The sequence below is a fragment of the Dendrobates tinctorius genome, unplaced genomic scaffold (genome assembly GCF_039654945.1).
Source record: "Dendrobates tinctorius isolate UK_male_01 unplaced genomic scaffold, ASM3965494v1 ptg000421c, whole genome shotgun sequence".
NCBI classification, from domain to species: Eukaryota; Metazoa; Chordata; class Amphibia; order Anura; family Dendrobatidae; genus Dendrobates; species Dendrobates tinctorius.
Window position 1 is genome coordinate 219928 of NW_027362085.1, and position 17655 is coordinate 237582.

The following is a 17655-nucleotide window of genomic DNA, read 5'->3' on the forward strand; positions in this document are numbered from 1 at the left end:
CAGTGTCCAAAAGTGTACGCAGAGATTCAAAATCTCCATTATCCTCTCGTCACTTTGGTCACAGGCAGCTGTGCCATCGAGCGTGTCACATAGCGCTCAGATATCAGTGGGCCTCACACAATCCACATGTGTCCAGTGTCCAAAAGTGTACGCAGAGATTCAAAATCTCCATTATCCTCTCGTCACTTTGGTCACAGGCAGCTGAGCCATCGAGCGTGTCACATAGCGCTCAGATATCAGTGTGCCTCACACAATCTACAAGTGTCCAGTGTCCAAAAGTGTACGCAGAGATTCAAAATCTCCATTATCCTCTCGTCACTTTGGTCACAGGCAGCTGTGCCATCGAGCATGTCACATAGCGCTCAGATATCAGTGGGCCTCACACAATCCACATGTGTCCAGTGTCCAAAAGTGTACGCAGAGATTCAAAATCTCCATTATCCTCTCGTCACTTTGGTCACAGGCAGCTGAGCCATCGAGCGTGTCACATAGCGCTCAGATATCAGTGTGACTCACACAATCTACAAGTGTCCAGTGTCCAAAAGTGTACGCAGAGATTCAAAATCTCCATTATCCTCTCGTCACTTTGGTCACAGGCAGCTGTGCCATCGAGCATGTCACATAGCGCTCAGATATCAGTGGGCCTCACACAATCCACAAGTGTCCAGTGTCCAAAAGTGTACGCAGAGATTCAAAATCTCCATTATCCTCTCGTCACTTTGGTCACAGGCAGCTGTGCCATCGAGCGTGTCACATAGCGCTCAGATATCAGTGGGCCTCACACAATCTACAAGTGTCCAGTGTCCAAAAGTGTACGCAGAGATTCAAAATCTCCATTATCCTCTCGTCACTTTGGTCACAGGCAGCTGTGCCATCGAGCGTGTCACATAGCGCTCAGATATCAGTGGGCCTCACACAATCCACAAGTGTCCAGTGTCCAAAAGTGTGCGCAGAGATTCAAAATCTCCATTATCCTCTCGTCACTTTGGTCACAGGCAGCTGTGCCATCGAGCCTGTCACATAGAGCTCAGATATCAGTGGGCCTCACACAATCCACAAGTGTCCAGTGTCCAAAAGTGTACGCAGAGATTCAAAATCTCCATTATCCTCTCGTCACTTTGGTCACAGGCAGCTGTGCCATCGAGCGTGTCACATAGCGCTCAGATATGAGTGGGCCTCACACAATCCACAAGTGTCCAGTGTCCAAAAGTGTACGCAGAGATTCAAAATCTCCATTATCCTCTCGTCACTATGGTCACAGGCAGCTGTGCCATCGAGCGTGTCACATAGCGCTCAGATATCAGTGGGCCTCACACAATCCACAAGTGTCCAGTGTCCAAAAGTGTACGCAGAGATTCAAAATCTCCATTATCCTCTCGTCACTTTGGTCACAGGCAGCTGTGCCATCGAGCGTGTCACATAGAGCTCAGATATCAGTGGGCCTCACACAATCCACAAGTGTCCAGTGTCCAAAAGTTTACGCAGAGATTCAAAATCTCCATTATCCTCTCGTCACTTTGGTCACAGGCAGCTGTGCCATCGAGCGTGTCACATAGCGCTCAGATATCAGTGGGCCTCACACAATCCACAAGTGTCCAGTGTCCAAAAGTGTACGCAGAGATTCAAAATCTCCATTATCCTCTCGTCACTTTGGTCACAGGCAGCTGTGCCATCGAGCGTGTCACATAGCGCTCAGATATCAGTGGGCCTCACACAATCCACAAGTGTCCAGTGTCCAAAAGTGTACGCAGAGATTCAAAATCTCCATTATCCTCTCGTCACTTTGGTCACAGGCAGCTGTGCCATCGAGCGTGTCACATAGCGCTCAGATATCAGTGGGCGTCACACAATCCTCAAGTGTCCAGTGTCCAAAAGTGTACGCAGAGATTCAAAATCTCCATTATCCTCTCGTCACTTTGGTCACAGGCAGCTGTGCCATCGAGCGTGTCACATAGCGCTCAGATATCAGTGGGCCTCACACAATCCACAAGTGTCCAGTGTTCAAAAGTGTACACAGAGATTCAAAATCTCCATTATCCTCTCGTCACTTTGGTCACAGGCAGCTGTGCCATCGAGCGTGTCACATAGCGCTCAGATATCAGTGGGCCTCACACAATCCACAAGTGTCCAGTGTCCAAAAGTGTACGCAGAGATTAAAAATCTCCATTATCCTCTCGTCACTTTGGTCACAGGCATCTGTGCCATCGAGCGTGTCACATAGCGCTCAGATATCAGTGGGCCTCACACAATCTACAAGTGTCCAGTGTCCAAAAGTGTACGCAGAGATTCAAAATCTCCATTATCCTCTCGTCACTTTGGTCACAGGCAGCTGTGCCATCGAGCATGTCACATAGCGCTCAGATATCAGTGGGCCTCACACAATCCACAAGTGTCCAGTGTCCAAAAGTGTACGCAGAGATTCAAAATCTCCATTATCCTCTCGTCACTTTGGTCACAGGCAGCTGTGCCATCGAGCGTGTCACATAGCGCTCAGATATCAGAGGGCCTCACACAATCCACAAGTGTCCAGTGTCCAAAAGTGTACGCAGAGATTCAAAATCTCCATTATCCTCTCGTCACTTTGGTCACAGGCAGCTGTGCCATCGAGCGTGTCACATAGCGCTCAGATATCAGTGGGCCTCACACAATCTACAAGTGTCCAGTGTCCAAAAGTGTGCGCAGAGATTCAAAATCTCCATTATCCTCTCGTCACTTTGGTCACAGGTAGCTGTGCCATCGAGTGTGTCACATAGCGCTCAGATATCAGTGGGCCTCACACAATCCACAAGTGTCCAGTGTCCAAAAGTGTACGCAGAGATTCAAAATCTCCATTATCCTCTCGTCACTTTGGTCACAGGCAGCTGTTCCATCGAGTGTGTCACATAGCGCTCAGATATCAGTGGGCCTCACACAATCCACAAGTGTCCAGTGTCCAAAAGTGTACGCAGAGATTCAAAATCTCCATTATCCTCTCGTCACTTTGGTCACAGGCAGCTGTGCCATCGAGCGTGTCACATAGCGCTCAGATATCAGTGGGCCTCACACAATCCACAAGTGTCCAGTGTCCAAAAGTGTACGCAGAGATTAAAAATCTCCATTATCCTCTCGTCACTTTGGTCACAGGCAGCTGTGCCATCGAGCGTGTCACATATCGCTCAGATATCAGTGGGCCTCACACAATCTACAAGTGTCCAGTGTCCAAAAGTGTACTCAGAGATTCAAAATCTCCATTATCCTCTCGCCACTTTGGTCACAGGCAGCTGTGCCATCGAGCGTGTCACATAGCGCTCAGATATCAGTGGGCCTCACACAATCCACAAGTGTCCAGTGTCCAAAAGTGTACGCAGAGATTCAAAATCTCCATTATCCTCTCGTCACTTTGGTCACAGGCAGCTGTGCCATCGAGCGTGTCACATAGCGCTCAGATATCAGTGGGCCTCACACAATCTACAAGTGTCCAGTGTCCAAAAGTGTACGGAGAGATTCAAAATCTCCATTATCCTCTCGTCACTTTGGTCACAGGCAGCTGTGCCATCGAGCGTGTCACATAGCGCTCAGATATCAGTGGGCCTCACAAAATCTACAAGTGTCCAGTGTCAAAAAGTGCACGCAGAGATTCAAAATCTCCATTATCCTCTCGTCACTTTGGTCACAGGCAGCTGTGCCATCGAGCATGTCACATAGCGCTCAGATATCAGTGGGCCTCACACAATCCACAAGTGTCCAGTGTCCAAAAGTGTACGCAGTGATTCAAAATCTCCATTATCCTCTCGTCACTTTGGTCACAGGCAGCTGTGCCATCGAGCGTGTCACATAGCGCTCAGATATCAGTGGGCCTCACACAATCCACAAGTGTCCAGTGTCCAAAAGTGTACGCAGAGATTAAAAATCTCCATTATCCTCTCGTCACTTTGGTCACAGGCAGCTGTGCCATCGAGCCTGTCACATAGCGCTCAGATATCAGTGGGCCTCACACAATCTACAAGTGTCCAGTGTCCAAAAGTGTGCACAGAGATTCAAAATCTCCATTATCCTCTCGTCACTTTGGTCACAGGCAGCTGTGCCATCGAGTGTGTCACATAGCGCTCAGATATCAGTGGGCCTCACACAATCCACAAGTGTCCAGTGTCCAAAAGTGTACGCAGAGATTCAAAATCTCAATTATCCTCTCGTCACTTTGGTCACAGGCAGCTGTGCCATCGAGTGTGTCACATAGCGCTCAGATATCAGTGGGCCTCACACAATCCACAAGTGTCCAGTGTCCAAAAGTGTACGCAGAGATTCAAAATCTCCATTATCCTCTCGTCACTTTGGTCACAGGCAGCTGTGCCATCGAGCGTGTCACATAGCGCTCAGATATCAGTGGGTCTCACACGATCCACAAGTGTCCAGTGTCCAAAAGTGTACGCAAAGATTCAAAATCTCCGTTATCCTCTCGTCACTTTGGTCACAGGCAGCTGTGCCATCGAGCGTGTCACATAGCGCTCAGATATCAGTGGGCCTCACACAATCTACAAGTGTCCAGTGTCCAAAAGTGTACGCAGAGATTCAAAATCTCCATTATCCTCTCGTCACTTTGGTCACAGGCAGATGTGCCATCGAGCGTGTCACATAGCGCTCAGATATCAGTGGGCCTCACACAATCTACAAGTGTCCAGTGTCCAAAAGTGTACGCAGAGATTCAAAATCTCCATTATCCTCTCGTCACTTTGGTCTCAGGCAGCTGTGCCATCGAGCATGTCACATAGCGCTCAGATATCAGTGGGCCTCACACAATCCACAAGTGTCCAGTGTCCAAAAGTGTACGCAGAGATTCAAAATCTCTATTATCCTCTCGTCACTTTGGTCACAGGCAGCTGTGCCATCGAGCGTGTCACATAGCGCTCAGATATCAATGGGCCTCACACAATCTACAAGTGTCCAGTGTCCAAAAGTGTGCGCAGAGATTCAAAATCTCCATTATCCTCTCGTCACTTTGGTCACAGGCAGCTGTGCCATCGAGTGTGTCACATAGCGCTCAGATATCAGTGGGCCTCACACAATCCACAAGTGTCCAGTGTCCAAAAGTGTACGCAGAGATTCAAAATCTCCATTATCCTCTCGTCACTTTGGTCACAGGCAGCTGTGCCATCGAGCGTGTCACATAGCGCTTAGATATCAGTGGGCCTCACACAATCCACAAGTGTCCAGTGTCCAAAAGTGTACGCAGAGATTCAAAATCTCCATTATCCTCTCGTCACTTTGGTCACAGGCAGCTGTGCCATCGAGCGTGTCACATAGCGCTCAGATATCAGTGGGCCTCACACAATCCACAAGTGTCCAGTGTCCAAAAGTGTACGCAGAGATTCAAAATCTCCATTATCCTCTCGTCACTTTGGTCACAGGCAGCTGTGCCATCGAGCGTATCACATAGCGCTCAGATATCAGTGGGCCTCACACAATCTACAAGTGTCCAAAAGTGTACGCAGAGATTCAAAATCTCCATTATCCTCTCGTCACTTTGGTCACAGGCAGCTGTGCCATCGAGCGTGTCACATAGCGCTCAGATATCAGTGGGCCTCACACAATCCACAAGTGTCCAGTGTCCAAAAGTGTACGCAGAGATTCAAAATCTCCATTATCCTCTCGTCACTTTGGTCACAGGCAGCTGTGCCATCGAGCGTGTCACATAGCACTCAGATATCAGTGGGCCTCACACAATCTACAAGTGTCCAGTGTCCAAAAGTGTACGCAGAGATTCAAAATCTCCATTATCCTCTCGTCACTTTGGTCACAGGCAGCTGTGCCATCGAGCATGTCACATAGCACTCAGATATCAGTGGGCCTCACACAATCCACAAGTGTCCAGTGTCCAAAAGTGTACGCAGAGATTCAAAATCTCCATTATCCTCTCGTCACTTTGGTCACAGGCAGCTGTGCCATCGAGCGTGTCACATAGCGCTCAGATATCAGTGGGCCTCACACAATCCAAAAGTGTCCACTGTCCACAAGTGTGTGCAGAAATTCTAAATCTCCCCTGTCCTATAGACACCTTTTTTCTCTTTTTTCTTATTACTATATAGTTTGATTGATTTTGTCTACATTTCTACCAAAAATGAGGAAGGCTGGTGGAAGAGGCCGTGGAATTGGGCGGGGGTTAGCAGCTGGTAATGATTGTATTGGTGGTGGATCTGATGGTAGTATCAAGAGCAAAATAGGACCGAATGCAGGAGGTGCTGCCCCTGCGTCATCGTCTGGCTACATAAGGCCTCGAACGCTTAGTTTTCTAGGAGTTGGCAAACCGCTTTTAAAGGCAGAGCATCAGGAAAAAGTTTTGTCTTACATTGCTGACTCAGCCTCCAGCTCTGTCGCCTCCTCTTCTTCAGTTGTAAAAAGTAAAAGCACTGAGTCGTCATTGGAGGCTCATATTCATGAACAACACCTTTCCTTGTGTCCTTCACCCCAACCAAGATTGAAGGATGACGCAGGCCATACTACTGATTACTCCATGGAGCTGTTTTCACATACCATGCCTGGATTATCAAGTCAAATGGTGAATTACCCAGGCCAAGATGAATCTGACATGGAGTGCACTGATGCACAGCCGCTGATGGATGATTCTGCTGGTACATTCTCTCAGAGCACTACATTGTCCTCGCAGTGTACAGAGCCAGATTTTGACCCTGATGAGACTCAGGTGCCCCTTCCCGCACACTATACCACCATACACGGTGACACAGAGAAAGGTGCACATGACATAGAAGAGGAGGTGATGGATGACCCAGTTGTTGACCCAGATTGGCATCCATTGGGGGAAGAGGGTGCTGCTTCCAATAGCTCAGATGAGGAGCATCCACAGCAGACATCGACATCGCAACAGCTGTTATCTGGCAGGCCCGGAGCACTCCAAAGACAGGTTCCAAACATCAAAAGAGTTGCTGGACAGCTTGTCCAGAGGGTCAAAAGATCACAGCGTGCTAGGCCGCAAAATGTCTGCCAAAGTAGGAAGAGTGCAGTGTGGCACTTTTTTGAACAAAATCCTCATGATCAGGCCAAGGTTATCTGTAAGAAGTGCGCAAAGACCTTTAGCCGAGGGAAAAATCTGAAAAATTTGAATACCAGTTGCATGCTTAGACATTTAACCAGCATGCACTTGCAAGCGTGGACACAACACCAAACCTCAAGTGCCACATGTGCAACTGATCACAACGAAGGTAGTCAGCAATGCTACATTGTTTCCCCCACTGTAAGCCCACCGGTTAGCACAGCAGCAAATGTTGAGGTTTCGTTGCAAGGCCACAGCAGTCAGGGAATCCCACTGTTATATCAACGAAAGACTGATTCTAGGCCATCAGAAAGAACACCAACTCCATCACCATCATCAACCCTCTCTCAGTCCGCCCTGTCCACCGCTACTTCCATCATATGCAGCTCTCAAGTCCAGCTCACGCTCCCAGACACTATGAGTAGGTCAAGAAAGTACTCAGTCTCTCATCCGCGTACACTGGGTTTGAACGCCCACATTGCCAAACTAATCTCGTTTGAGATGATGCCCTTTCGGTTGGTGGAAAGCACAGCTTTCTGCGAACTCATGGCCTATGCAGTACCACGCTATGACCTACCCAGTCGCCACTTCTTCTCTCGCAAAGCCATCCCAGCCCTCCACCATCATGTGAAAGACCGCATTGTCCATGCACTCAAGCAGTCAGTGAGCGGAAAGGTGCACCTCACAACTGATGCATGGTCCAGTCGGCATGGCCAGGGCCGTTACGTGTCCATCACTGTGCACTGGGTTAATGTGGTGGATGCAGGGTCCACAGGGGACAGCGGTGGTGGGACAGTGCTGCCTAGCCCACGGTATAGTAAACAGTTGGCTGTAGGCGTTCGACCCTCCTCCTTCTTCTCCTCCTCCTCCAGAAGCGAAAGCTCGTCCACAGAGCGCAGTCGTACGAGCACTCCATCTGCAGCTGCCACTGTTGCACACGATGTGTCCCCCTATCGAGCAGCTAGTGGAAAGCGTCAGCAGGCTGTGTTGCAGATGATGTGTTTGGGCGACAGACACACCGCCGAGGTGCTGGCCGAGTACTTGAAGCGACAAACTGAGTCATGGCTGGGCAGTGTACATCTTGAGGCAGGCAAGGTAGTTAGTGATAACGGCCGTAATTTTGTGGCAGCCATAGCCCTTTCAAAACTCAGCCACATACCTTGCTTGGCTCACACCTTGAACCTGGTGGTGCAGTGCTTCCTCAAAAATTATCCGGAGTTAACAGCCCTGCTCCAGAAGGTGCGAAGACTGTGCGCGCACATCCGCCGGTCGCCTGTACACTCCGTTCGCATGCAGAAGCTGCAGCGATTGCTCCACCTTCCCAACCACTGCCTCATTATCGACATTGCAACAAGGTGGAACTCCACCCTGCACATGGTGGAGCGGCTGTGCGAGCAGAGGCAGGCCATAATGCATTTGTGGGAGGATACACGGCCAGGCACTTTGAGAGCAGACATGGAGTTGACAGGCGTGCAGTGGTCGAAGCTGAAAGACCTTTGTAAAGTCCTTCAGTGTTTTGAGGAATGCACATGGCTGGTAAGCGCAGACGACGCCATCCTAAGCATGAGCATCCCACTTATACGTCTGCTCATGCAAACTTTGACGCACCTTAAGGAGCAGGCGTCTGCAGCCAATGTTGATGAGGAGGAAGAGGAGGAGGGAATCCTTGATGACATTCAGCCATTGTCTGCTCAGGGACCTCTCCTGGGCGAGGTGGAGGAAGAAGAGGAGGAGGAGGAGGAGGAGGATGATGGGGATGATTACTTAGGGGAGGAGGATGCATCTCGTGGGGCAAGTGAAAATGTTGGCGTGGCAAGGTCTGGTACAGGGTTTGTGCGTGACTGGAGGGATGTGGATTTGCCAGAAAGTGCTCCTCCACCCAGCACTCGCAGTGCATCATTGACACCGGGAACATTGGCCCACATGTCAGATTATGCCTTGCGGATCCTAAAAAGGGACCCCCGCATTGCCAAAATGATGAACGATGACGATTACTGGTTGGCCAGCATCCTGGATCCACGCTATAAAGGCAAATTACAAAACATCATGCCACAGGAGAACCTTGACCTAATATTGGCTAATAAACAAGCAACTCTGGTAAATCGGTTGCTTGAGGCATTCCCAGCACACAGCAGCGGTGATGGTTCTCACATGAGCCGTACGGGCCGGGGGCAGCTTGGCAGAGGTGTTCGTGGTGCACACAGCAGAAGTGGCGTTGGAGACAGGGGTTTCATGACAATGTTGTGGACTGATTTTTCAAATACCGCTCACACAACTGGTAATACTGCATCGATGGAAAGTGACAGGAGACAGCAGTTGTCAACTATGGTTACAAACTACTTTTCCTCCCATATTGATGTTCTCCCACACAGGTCATTCCCCTTTGACTATTGGGCCGCTAAACTGGACACCTGGCCTGAATTGGCCCAATATGCCTTACAGGAGCTCGCTTGCCAAGCTGCAAGTGTGCTATCGGAAAGAGTCTTCAGTGCAGCTGGATCAATCCTGACAGAAAAAAAGACCCGTCTGTCAACCCAAAATGTGGATGATCTAACCTTCATTAAAATGAACCACGCATGGGTTTCCAAGGATTTTGTCCCACCTTCCCCTGATGACACATAGGGTGACAGAAAAATGGCTTGCTTTGGTCCACCTCTTCCTGGTACTTCACCTATTTCGCCTTTTGCATCAGCTGAATGTCCAACATCAACATATGCCACTTTCTAAAACTCCCTAACTGTGGTGCCTCCCCCTCATGGCCGGGGTAACCACCTAGCGTACGACACCGTGCGAGTGCCGTTGCCCTGGACAGGTGGGTAGGCCGACTCTTGGGCGCGGGCACTGGCACAGGGTCCCTCATAGTGCAATCAAGTGTCTCTGACGGTGGTGGTGCACACCCGCCGTCAGACACACCGCTGTACTATGAGGGGCCCAGTGCCAGTACCGATGCCCAAGAGTGGGCCCCCCTTGCTTGGGCAGGGCCACAGCATTTGCAATCTTTACCTCTCCCTGCTCCTCCGCTGTGTAATCTGTGCCGTCAAATCCATACTGTGCCTGACACCGTCTGAGCCTGCCTCCTGAGACATATATTTTGAATGTGTATGCTATCCATACATGTTATCCAGGGATACGGTACCCTTTCTAACCTTTGTGCAATGACGTGCAATCCATACTGGGCCTAACACCGTCTGAGCCTGCCTCATGCTGTATAGACATATATTTTGAATGTGTACGCTATCCATACATGTTATCCGGGGATACGGTACCCTTTCTAACCTTTGTGCAATGACGTGCAATCCATACTGGGCCTAACAACGTCTGAGCCTGCCTCATGCTGTATAGACATATATTTTGAATGTGTACGCTATCCATACATGTTATCCGGGGATACGGTACCCTTTCTAACCTTTGTGCAATGACGTGCAATCCATACTGGGCCTAACACCGTCTGAGCCTGCCTCATGCTGTATAGACATATATTTTGAATGTGTACGCTATCCATACATGTTATCCGGGGATACGGTACCCTTTCTAACCTTTGTGCAATGACGTGCAATCCATACTGGGCCTAACACCGTCTGAGCCTGCCTCATGCTGTATAGACATATATTTTGAATGTGTACGCTATCCATACATGTTATCCGGGGATACGGTACCCTTTCTAACCTTTGTGCAATGACGTGCAATCCATACTGGGCCTAACAACGTCTGAGCCTGCCTCATGCTGTATAGACATATATTTTGAATGTGTACGCTATCCATACATGTTATCCGGGGATACGGTACCCTTTCTAACCTTTGTGCAATGACGTGCAATCCATACTGGGCCTAACACCGTCTGAGCCTGCCTCATGCTGTATAGACATATATTTTGAATGTGTACGCTATCCATACATGTTATCCGGGGATACGGTACCCTTTCTAACCTTTGTGCAATGACGTGCAATCCATACTGGGCCTAACACCGTCTGAGCCTGCCTCATGCTGTATAGACATATATTTTTAATGTGTACGCTATCCATGCATGTTATCCGGGGATACGGTACCCTTTCTAACCTTTGTGCAATGACGTGCAATCCATACTGGGCCTAACACCGTCTGAGCCTGCCTCATGCTGTATAGACATATATTTTGAATGTGTACGCTATCCATACATGTTATCCGGGGATACGGTACCCTTTCTAACCTTTGTGCAATGACGTGCAATCCATACTGGGCCTAACACCGTCTGAGCCTGCCTCATGCTGTATAGACATATATTTTGAATGTGTACGCTATCCATACATGTTATCCGGGGATACGGTACCCTTTCTAACCTTTGTGCAATGACGTGCAATCCATACTGGGCCTAACACCGTCTGAGCCTGCCTCATGCTGTATAGACATATATTTTTAATGTGTACGCTATCCATACATGTTATCCAGGGATACGGTACCCTTTCTAACCTTTGTGCAATGATGTGCAATCCATACTGGGCCTATCACCGTCTGAGCCTGCCTCATGCTGTATAGACATATATTTTGAATGTGTACGCTATCCATACATGTTATCCAGGGATACGGTACCCTTTCTAACCTTTGTGCAATGACGTGCAATCCATACTGGGCCTAACACCGTCTGAGCCTGCCTCATGCTGTATAGACATATATTTTGAATGTGTACGCTATCCATACATGTTATCAGGGGATACGGTACCCTTTCTAACCTTTGTGCAATGACGTGCAATCCATACTGGGCCTAACACCGTCTGAGCCTGCCTCATGCTGTATAGACATATATTTTGAATGTGTACGCTATCCATACATGTTATCCGGGGATACGGTACCCTTTCTAACCTTTGTGCAATGACGTGCAATCCATACTGGGCCTAACACCGTCTGAGCCTGCCTCACGCTGTATAGACATATATTTTGAATGTGTACGCTATCCATACATGTTATCCAGGGATACGGTACCCTTTCTAACCTTTGTGCAATCACGTGCAATCCATACTGGGCGTGAGAACGGCTGGCGAGCTGTTAAGCAAGCTACAGCACCTGTCCAGACAAGTACAGGGATTCCCTAGCGAGGAGACTTATTTGATTGTTTTCAATGTTGGGACAGCAATTTTTGGGGAGCACTATACTCTGGAGAATGATAGATGGGGCCCACCATACACTGGAACATTCCAAAGGTGGACATCAGACACTGGAGCAGCATTTACAGGGCCCATTATACACTAGAGCATTAGAAATGGGGCCCATTATGTTTGGAGCATTATTTGGGCCCATAAGACAGTGGAGCTTCATCCATGGGGACCAACATATACTGTAGCATTATGTGGAGCTCATCATATACTGTTTCAAACATTATATGGGACCAATGATTCTGTATGGAGAAATAGATGGGCCTCGTCATGAGATGTAAAAAGTGAGGTATTTTTCATTGTACTATACCGCTATTTATCTGCCGTATCGGAGCATGATGAGTTGTGGTATGTGTTAAAGGGGCGCTCTTTCGCCCAGGGCACATGAAAACCTGCAGCCAGCCCTCCCCCCCCACAACTTTAGCCAAATAACACCCATTTTTCAGTGCGTAACTTATATTATGAAGTTAATTAAGGTTGACAAGCTTAAGTAAGAAGAATTGATGTTTTTGGCATTCAAATGGGCACTGTTGGTGTGTTTCCTGTCCTCCTCTCACTGCCGACTTTTATTCCCCATTGACTTACATTGGGTTTCGTGTTTCGGGACGACCCCGACTTTTCCCTTTAATCGGACGATCTTGCTCGACCCGACTTTTGGAAAAGTCGGGTTTCACGAAACGAAACGCGACCCTAAAAAACCAAAAGTCACTCAACTCTAGTGATAACCACTACACTACAGAAACTGGCTGCGGAAGGTTACTGTGGTCATGACGAGCCATCGAGAACAAAGACTCAACGTCAAAAGCTTTAATTTCAACGCCTAATGTCATGCTTCTATCCAGTTTCGAACTGGGGACCGTTCGCGTGTGAGGTGAACGTGACAACCACTACACTTCAGAAACTACATGCAAAGATAAAGATGTTTAAACATGCTGAAATGAACTTGAAAAAGAAAAAAACAGCCAGCCAAAGTCAAGAGGTCTTCCTCTATGTCTGAAGACAGGACAAAGTGCATTTTGCAACACAGGAACCTTTCATTTGTCAGGCTATTGGAGAAAAAGAACAAACAGGGAAACAAAACCATGCTCCACAAAACATTCTCATGCCTTTGTCCAAAAGCCAAAAAGAAAAAGCACCTAGATGCCTGCTTTCGCACCTTGATCCTATCAGGTGTTTCTTGAATTAGGAACACTTAGACACTGTCAAAAACACACATGCTTGCCAAAAGCAAAAACGGGTAGAAATAATCACATTGGTAAAAGTAATGCTCATTAAACCAGCAACAGAATATGCTAACTAAGGCTAATTAAGCCAACAATATACGTTTGTGAATCAAATAAAGAAAAGCCACATGTTTCTGCCCGGGATCAAAACAGGGAACTTTCAGTTGGATGGCAAACAGGACAATCACTACACTACAGTAACCAAACAAGAGCGTTTACTGTGGTCATGGCAAGCATTAAAGATCAAGCACTCATTGTCAAAAGCGCTAGTTTGCAAGAGAAACGCTGTGTTTCTGCCCAGTTTCGACCTGAGGACCTTTCGCATGTAAAGCGAACGTGAAACCGCTACACTACAGAAACCAACCGATTCAAACAAGCAAAAAATGCTGTGGTCATGGCAAGCAATAAAGAACAAGCACTGAAAGTCAAAAAGATCGTTTTCCAAGAGAAAAAGCTGTGTTTCTGCCCAGTTTCGAACTGGGGACCTTTCGCGTGTGAGGCAAACGTGATGACCGCTACACTACAGAAACAGGATGCAAGTGCTTACTGTGGTGACAACAAGCAATCGAGATCAAGAACTGAAAGTCAAAAGCTTGGATACCAAAGGGTAACTGCGTGTTTCTGCCCAGTTTCGACCTGAGGACCTTTCGCGTGTAAAGCGAACGTGAAACCGCTACACTACAGAAACCAACCGATTCAAACAAACAAAAAATGCTGTGGTCATGGCAAGCAATAAAGAACAAGCACTGAAAGTCAAAAAGATCGTTTTCCAAGAGAAAAAGCTGTGTTTCTGCCCAGTTTCGAACTGGGGACCTTTCGCGTGTGAGGCAAACGTCATGACCGCTACACTACAGAAACAGGATGCAAGTGCTTACTGTGGTGACAACAAGCAATCGAGATCAAGAACTGAAAGTCAAAAGCTTGGATACCAAATGGTAACAGCGTGTTTCTGCCCAGTTTCGAACTGGGGACCTTTCACGTGTTAGGCGAACGTGATAACCACCACACTACAGAAACCGGCTGCAGAAGGTTACTGTGGTCATGACGAGCCATCGAGAACAAAGACTCAACGTCAAAAGCTTTAATATCAATGCCTAATGTCATGCTTCTATCCAGTTTTGAACTGGGGACCGTTCGCGTGTGAGGTGAACGTGACAACCACTACACTTCAGAAACTCCATGCAAAGATAAAGATGTTTAAACATGCTGAAATGAACTTGAAAAAGAAAAAAACAGCCAGCCAAAGTCAAGAGGTCTTCCTCTATGTCTGAAGACAGGACCAAGTGCATTTTGCAACACAGGAACCTTTCATTTGTCAGGCTATTGGAGAAAAAGAACAAACAGGGAAACAAAACCATGCTCAACAAAACATTCTCATGCCTTTGTCCAAAAGCCAAAAAGAAAAAGCACCTAGATGCCTGCTTTCGCACCTTGATCCTATCAGGTGTTACTTGAATTAGGAACACTTAGACACTGTCAAAAACACACATGCTTGCCAAAAGCAAAAACGGGTAGAAATAATCACATTGGTAAAAGTAATGCTCATTAAACCAGCAATAGAATATGCTAACTAAGGCTAATTAAGCCAACAATATACGTTTGTGATCAAAATAAAGAAAAGCCACATGTTTCTGCCCGGGATCAAAACAGGGAACTTTCAGGAGGATGGCAAACAGGACAATCACTACACTACAGTAACCAGACAAGAGCGTTTACTGTGGTCATGACAAACATTAACGATCAATCACTCATTGTCAAAAGCACTAGTTTGCAAGATGAACGCTGTGTTTCTGCCCAGTTTCGAACTGAGGACCTTTCGCGTGTAAAGCGAACGTGATAACCGCTACACTACAGAAGCCAACCAATTCAAACAACTAAAAAATGCTGTGGTCATGGCAAGCAATAAAGAACAAGCACTGAAAGTCAAAAAGATCGTTTTCCAAGAGAAAATGCTGTGTTTCTGCCCAGTTTCGAACTGGGGACCTTTCGCGTGTGAGGCGAACGTGACAACCACTACACTTCAGAAACTCCATGCAAAGCTAAAGATGTTTAAACATGCTGAAATGAACTTGAAAAAGAAAAAAACAGCCAGCCAAAGTCAAGAGGTCTTCCTCTATGTCTGAAGACAGGACAAAGTGCATTTTGCAACACAGGAACCTTTCATTTGTCAGGCTATTGGAGAAAAAGAACAAACAGGGAAACAAAACCATGCTCCACAAAACATTCTCATGCATTTGTCCAAAAGTCAAAAAGAAAAAGCACCTGGATGCCTGCTTTCGCACTGATAGGAACTGAAGGAGTTAAATTGAGTTCTGTCTATGTTGCATTCTCTTGTTTAAAACCTTATCTGTTCTTCGAGGAGATGTCTCAGACATCTCCCTTGTGAACCAAGGTCAAATACCTCTGCTTTTTTGCCTAAGTGACTTTCTTTGTAGAAAACAAGTTGTGAAATCATTTGTACTGCGCATGTCTGTAAATGTTTAAATTCTTTACTATAAAAGACGGAAGCCTAACTGATAAGCCAGAGGCGTCTTGGCAGGCATCCCGAGTGGTATTATACAGCCCGCGTCTGTGTTAGCCTTCTCGACGGAGCAATTGATTAGAGACATATGGTGCTTCACACCTAAGAACATCGGTCCTTCAGATGAAAGAGTAATCTGAGGTATCCCGACAGTTTCCTGGCGCCCGAAACAGGGACCTGATATAGGCACCTCTCCAAGACTACCCGATCTACAGACCACTCCAGTTACTGATGAAATTGTGAACAGCAGACCTAAACACCTGGCCATGTAAGAGATCAATTTTTCTCTTCTCTGCTCTTTATAATCTATCATTATAACTAAGGTCCGTATAAAGGGGAATCTAGTAGAGGAGGGGGCCGTAAAATCAGGTCCATATAAGAACTCTGAGGAAATCGGGTGTGACACGCATATGTAATTTCTGCTCGAATGAGAGGTTACTGTAGGTTCTGTCTGTGCACAGCTATTTTTAGAAAAAGAGCTGATGCAAATCAAAATGGGAGAGGTCTGACATTACGGAATATAAGGCTGGGTGAACAGTTCATACTGCGCAGCCCGGACGGACAAGTTTTTCACAATAGACGATTCCGCACTAGAAATAGAGGAGGTTGTTGAGTGACTGCCTTGATTTGAAGGACTGTGAAAAGTAGACAAATAAGCTGCACAGTAGGTATTCGTTCAAAGAGTGGTGATATTGCCTAACTGGGTCATGTGACAGCGTCCTTTCGGGGAGGTCACCGCCTAAGCTTAAATCAACACCCTTTACGAATAAACCTTGTGACAGATAAGAGTGTGATAGAATGAGCACAGGACCACGAAATGAGCCTGTGACAGGATATGACTGAAGAACCCCGATAGATGGACACTTTGTTTACAATCCTGTGTGTTGTGGGAGTATTTCTGTTCGGATGCTACATAGCATATAAGTACACGAAACACGTAGTACACCGAGGAACAGACACTCCATTTAGCCTGTTAGCACCTTAGGAAGAAGGTAACGAGGTATAGTAGAGCCTAGTCTTGAGCTTACCCAATACACCACCTAAGGCAGGGGACTAACAGGAAGACAACAAGAGAAACAGGATAAGAATAAAAGATAAAATGGGGAACAGTCAGGGAAAGACACCTGAAGAAGGAAATCGGTTATGTGATATAATTGAGGATAGATATGGAAGTAGTGCAGCAAAGAACCTGGAAAAAGTATTAATCAAATCCAAAGTGCAAGATAGGCAGGCTGTGTGAATCCTTGTATATATGTCTATGAGAACCTCTGAATAAGATGAGAGATGAGTAATTGAGTAAAAAAAAAAAAAAAAAAAAAAATCAGTGAATGAGCACGTATGAATGAATCATCACACATCATTTTTGTGTCAAGAGATTTGTGACCTTTCTAGTTGTGGTGGAATCCCGGACAGATGCGTTATAGATAATTCAAATCTACATCTGAGACTGAATGAATTGAGTAATGATATACACTCACTGGCCACTTTATTAGGTACACCATGCTAGTAACGGGTTGGACCCCCTTTTGCCTTCAGAACTGCCTCAATTCTTCGTGGCAGAGATTCAACAAGGTGCTGGAAGCATTCCTCAGAGATTTTGGACCATATTGACATGATGGCATCACACAGTTGGCGCAGATTTGTCGGCTGCACATCCCTGATGCGAATCTCCCGTTCCACCACATCCCAAAGATGCTCTATTGGATTGAGATCTGGTGACTGAGGAGGCCATTTGAGTACAGTGAACTCATTGTCATGTTC

At 47.0% G+C, this 17655-nt stretch overlaps 2 non-coding genes across 2 annotated transcripts; both read right to left on the reverse strand.

Moving 5' to 3' along the window:
- Nucleotides 1-13830: 13830 nt before the first annotated feature.
- Nucleotides 13831-13903, reverse strand: TRNAV-CAC (transfer RNA valine (anticodon CAC)). Its single transcript has one exon. It is a non-coding gene; the product is annotated as a tRNA-Val (tRNA).
- Nucleotides 13904-15158: 1255 nt separating this feature from the next.
- Nucleotides 15159-15231, reverse strand: TRNAV-UAC (transfer RNA valine (anticodon UAC)). Its single transcript has one exon. It is a non-coding gene; the product is annotated as a tRNA-Val (tRNA).
- Nucleotides 15232-17655: the final 2424 nt, after the last annotated feature.